Here is a 6,000-nt window from a genome sequence, read left to right as displayed (position 1 = left end):
CTGCCTACTGGACTTCTAAGCCTAGAATGATCATAGATTTAAATAAATACATACAGTTGTGCTCAAAAGTTTACATACCCCGGCAAAATTTTTGCCCTTGTTTCAGAGAATATGAATGATAACGAAAAAACTTTTTCTCCACTAATGGTTATTGGTTGGGTGAAGCTATTTATTGTCAAACTAAAAAATGACAACCAAAAGCATCCAAATTACCCTGATCAAAAGTTCACATACCTTGGTGATTTTGGCCTGATAACATGCTCAGAATTTGACACAAATGGGTTTGAATGGCTACTAAAGGTAACTGTTATGATCTGCAACAAGTACTAAGGAAAGATAGGGGAAAGCTGTCCCTACATTAAGACTAAGCTGAATCCCTATGATGTAGCGGGCTGCCTGTTCCTAGCGAACAGACCCGCCTTTGTCCTCGGCTAGTCTGAACGAAGACCTATAGCATAACGGGAGGGGTCCCTAAAAGAACTAAGGACTGGGACAAAAATGGGACACCTCCTAAACAGAGAAGTTGTTGCAGAACACAAAAAGACAAACTGACAAAAAAGGTACTAGAGGTCCCAGAAGGACCAAGCTAACTGACAGAGAAAGGCACCGAAGCACCAGGCTAGAGAAACAGTCAAATACTGAAGTCCAGCACAGCCAAAAGGGCGGAGCTGGAATATAAAGGCAGATGGTCACGTGACCGCATAACACAAGATGGAAAAAAACAAACAGGAGGGTTCTAACAGTACCCCCTCTTTTATGAGGATCCTCCGGATCCTCCAGGCCTATCCGGAAACCTCTTGTGGAAAGCTTTAACTAGCCTAGGTGCAGAGACATCATCCGTCCTTACCCAGGAGTTGTCTTCGGGACCGAAACCCTTCCAGGAGACAAGATATTGTAATCTCCCTCTATGCCATCTAGGATTCAAGATACGAGAAATTTCATATTCGCCGTCTTCCACCACAGGAGGAACTGTGACAGTGGCATCCCTATCTGACACATCAGCCTTTTTCAACAAGGAAACATGAAACACAGGATTAATCTTCCAGGAAGTAGGGACATCCAACCTAACAGCAGACGAGTTAACAACCTGAAGCACCTTAAATGGAACCACAGACTTAGGACCCAGTTTTTTAGAGGGAATCCTCAACCGCGGGTTCTTTGAGGACAACCAATCCATGTCACCCACAGTAAACAAAACCTCCTTACGTTTCCTGTCAAAATACTTTTTGGACTTCTTGTTAGCCTCTTGAAAGTTGCAATGTACATTAGTCCAAACTCTCTCCAAATCACCAGAAAAATTCTCCTCCTCCGGCACTGCCGACCCCAATTTGGAGAACGAACCAAAAGACGGATGTCTCCCAGTACAACAAAAAAAGGAGAACACCCAGCAGAGGATGATGCATGATTGTTAAGAGCAAATTCTGCGAGAGGCCGAAACTCAGACCACACCTCTTGATTGTCCGCCACAAAACAACGCAAAAACTGTTCAACATCCTGGTTCTTTCTTTCAGTCTGTCCATTAGACTCAGGATGATACCCAGACGAAAATGACAAATGGACTCCCAACCTGTCACAAAAAGCACGCCAAAAGCGAGCCACAAACTGAGGTCCTCTATCAGAAACAATATCCGTGGGAATGCCATAGAGCTTGACAATCTCCTTAACAAACACCTTAGCGAATGTCTTGGCGCAGGGCAACTTAATGAATGGAACCAAATCACATCTTACTAAAATGGTCCACGACCACCCAGATGACAGTAAAACCCTCAGACACAGGAAGATCAGTAATAAAATCCATTGTGAGATGCGTCCAAGGCGCACTAGGAACCTCCAGAGGGCAAAGCAATCCCACCGTAGGAGTATGTGAAGCCTTTGACCTAGCACACACAGTACATTGACGCACCCACTTGATGACTTCCTTCTGCCATCCAGGCCACCAAAAACTGCGACTGATAAGTCTCTTAGTCTACGAAATTCCTGAATGACCTGTCAACCGAGACTCATGACACTCCACAAACAAATCTCTCCTAAAGGCTCTAGGCATGAACAACCTCCCATGGGGAGTGTTAGATGGAGCATCATCTTGAGCTTTCAGAATCCCATTCTCCAAAACGGAGTCCAATGCCGCCACCACAACTCCTTTCTGCAAAATGCTCTCCTCCTCCTCGGCAGCAACCGTAGTAGAGAAGCTGCGAGATAAAGCATCGTCTTTAACATTCTTAGTACCAGGGATATAGGTAACAGAAAAATGAAACCGAGAAAAAAAAAGTGCCCACCTAGCTTGACGGGCATTCAAGCGCTTGGCAACATCCATATAGACCAAATTCTTATGATCTGTGAAAACCTGAACAGGAAATCTAGCGCCTTCCAAAAAATGACGCCAATGTTCAAATGCGAGTTTAATAGCCAGCAACTCCCGATTTCCAACATCATAATTCAGTTTGGCTTCCGAAATTTTTTTCGAAAACAAGGCACAAGGATGTACTCCATCCTTGTTCTCCTGAGACAAAACTGCTCCGACCCCCACCGATGAAGCATCGACCTAGACCAAAAAAGGCTTGTTCTCATCAGGCAGCATAAGGATAGGGGCAGAACTGAATGTCTCTTTGAGATACTCAAATGCTTCAATGACCTCAGTAGTCCACTGGACAGCATTGGCACCTTTCCTCGTGAGATCGGTCAGAGGCTTAACAATTACAGAAAAATTCTTAATGAATTTCCTGTAATAATTGGCAAAACCCAAAAACCTCTGTATAGATTTCAAACCAATAGGCCTAGGCCATTCCTGCACAGCCTGAACCTTCACCGGGTCCATCTCAAAGCCCTCGCTGGAGACAATGTAGCCCAAAAAACTAATTTTCTGCACAGCAAACTCACATTTCTCCAGCTTAGCAAAGAGTGAATTATTACTCAACAACTGCAAAACTTCACGTACACTCTGCCAATGGGACTCTAGATCTGGTGAATAAATCAAAATGTCATCTAAATACACAACCACATTCTTACCAATCCAAGGTCTCAGGATGTCATTAATAAGGTTCTGAAAAAATGCAGGTGCATTGGTAAGACCAAAAGGCATCACCAGATTCTCAAAATGACCTACCGGAGTGTTAAAAGCAGTTTTGCATTCATCACCCTCCTTCATTCGTAACAAATTGTATGCGCCCCCCGGAGATCAATTTTAGAGAATCACTTGGCCCCCACCAACTGGTTAAACAAGTCAGGAATTAACGGCAATGGGTAGGAATTGCGTAAGGTAATCTTATTAATTTCATGAAAATCCAGACATGGACGTAAACCCCCGTCCTTTTTTTTAACAAAGAAAAATCCAACTGCCACAGGCGACTTAGAAGGTCTAATGTGACCAGCAGCCAGGCTAGTCTGTATGTACTCCTCCAAGGCCTTTCTTTCAGGGATAGTCAGATTAAACAAGCGACTCTTGGGAAGAGTAGCTCCAGGAAGAAACTCAATGGCGCAATCATAATCCCTATGAGGAGGTAAAAATTGCGACTCCTCCTCTGGAAAAACCCTCCAAAAATCTTGAATAGGTACAGGTAATTCCCCTTTTTCCAATGCCGCAATGCGACCATTACAACATTTATCATAGCACTTCGGACTCCAAGACTTAATCACATTAGTAGACCAGTCCAGCAAAGGATTGTGCAGTTTTAACCAAGGCAATCCTAGAACGACTGGAGAGGGTAAATTATCTAATTCAACCAAGTCCAAAATTTCTTGGTGAACTCCACTGATAGTGAGGGGAAATGCAGCAACCTTGTGAGTAATACATTTCAAGGGAGTGTTATCAATTGCAATCACAGAAATAGGTGATGACAAACATTTGGATTTCAATTTAAGGTTTTCCAAAAACCCTTTATCAATTACATTAAGTGTTCAACCACAATCCACAAATATCTGAAATTCAATCAAATCTCCCTGCAAAGTAGTACTCCCAGAAAGAAATACTCCTGCAGAGCGTAAACAAGCTATACGGGCGTACCTGACTTTTTTTTTTCTTTACTTAAACGAAGCTCACAATACTTAATCAAATGGTCAGCTTTACCACAATAAAAACACAATCCCTCGGCGAACCTCCATTCTTTTTCCTGAGAGGGGAGCAACTTCGCCCCAACCTGCATCGGTTCTCCGCTGTAAGAGCAGATTTTCTGGGAACTAGGACCTGGCATTATTGGAGTCTTTACCTCATTCTGTCTAAATCTCAGTCTCCTATCCACACGAACAGCTAACTGCATGGCATCCTGCAGAGTCTCAGGTGCGTGGAATGCAATTAGCAAATCCAAAACCTTTCACTCAGACCAGCAAGAAATAGACATTTCAGAGCTGGATCATTCCATTTAACTTCTGAGGCCCATCTTCTGAAGTGTGTGCAATAATTTTCAACATCACCTGACCCCTGATTCAAACGCCTGAGTTCTGCCTCAGCAGATGAGATTCGATCAGGATCGTTATATAATAGCCCCATAACAGAAAAAAAAAATTTCTACAGACCTTAACCCCTTAAGCCCCGCGGGTGGTTTGCACGTTAATGACCGGGCCAATTTTTACAATTCTGACCACTGTCACTTTATGAGGTAATTACTCTGGAACGCTTCAACGGATCCCCCTGATTCTGAGATTGTTTTTTCGTGACATATTGTACTTCATGATTGTGGAAAAATTTCTTCGATATCACTTGCGTTTATTTGTGAAAAAAATGGAAATTTGGCGAAAATTTTGAAAATTTTGCAATTTTCGAAATTTGAATTTTTAAGCCCTGAAATCAGAGCGATATGTCACACAAAAGAGTTAATAAATAACATTTCCCACATGTCTACTTTACATCAGCACAATTTTGGAACCAAAATTTTTTTTTGTTAGGGAGCTATAAGGGTTAAAAGTTGACCAGCGATTTCTCATTTTTCCAACAAAATTTACAAAACCATTTTTTTATTTTTACGAATCAATTTGTGAAGCACCTAGGGGTTCCAAGTGCTCACTATGCATCTAGATAGGTGCCTTTGGGGGTCTAGTTTCCAAAATGGGGTCACTTGTGGGGGAGCTCCAATGTTTGGGCACACAGGGACTCTCTAAATGCAACATGGTATCCGCTAACAAATTGAATGGAAAATCGGCTCAAATTGTTAGTGGACACCACATTGCGTTTGGAGAGCCCCTCTGTGCCCAAACTTTGGAGCTCCCCCACAAGTGACCCCATTTTGGAAACTAGACCCCCCAAGGCACCTTTCTAGATGCATAGTGAGCACTTGGAACCCCCAGGTGCTTCACAAATTGATTCGTAATAATGAAATAGTGGAAAAAAAAACACTTTTTCATTTTTACGAATCAATTTGTGAAGCACCTAGGCGTTCCAAGTGCTCACTATGCATCTAGATAGGTGCCTTGGGGGGTCTAGTTTCCAAAATGGTGTCACTTGTGGGGGAGCTCCAATGTTTGGGCACACAGGGACTCTCTAAATGCAACATGGTATCCGCTAACAAATTGAATGGAAAATCGGCTCAAATTGTTAGCGGACACCACATTGCGTTTGGAGAGCCCCTCTGTGCCCAAACTTTGGAGCTACCCCACAAGTGACCCCATTTTGGAAACTAGACCCCCCAAGGCACCTTTCTAGATGCATAGTGAGCACTTGGAACCCCCAGGTGCTTCACAAATTGATTCGTAATAATGAAAAAGTGAAAAAAAAAACCACTTTTTCATTTTTACGAATCAATTTGTGAAGCACCTAGGGGTTCCAAGTGCTCACTATGAATCTAGATAGGTGCCTTGGGGGGTCTAGTTTCCAAAATGGGGTCACTTGTGGGGGAGCTCCAATGTTTGGGCACACAGGGACTCTCTAAATGCAACATGGTATCCGCTAACAAATTGAATGGAAAATCGGCTCAAATTGTTAGCGGACACCACATTGCGTTTGGAGAGCCCCTCTGTGCCCAAACTTTGGAGCTCCCCCACAAGTGACCCCATTTTGGAAACTAGACCCCC

This window comes from Phyllobates terribilis, unplaced genomic scaffold (genome assembly GCF_046119375.1).
Source record: "Phyllobates terribilis strain yellow unplaced genomic scaffold, ASM4611937v1 Scaffold_2__4_contigs__length_985480577, whole genome shotgun sequence".
In the NCBI taxonomy this organism is placed as follows: Eukaryota; Metazoa; Chordata; class Amphibia; order Anura; family Dendrobatidae; genus Phyllobates; species Phyllobates terribilis.
The sequence above is the reverse complement of the archived record's forward strand: the minus strand, read 5'-3'. Positions refer to the sequence as shown.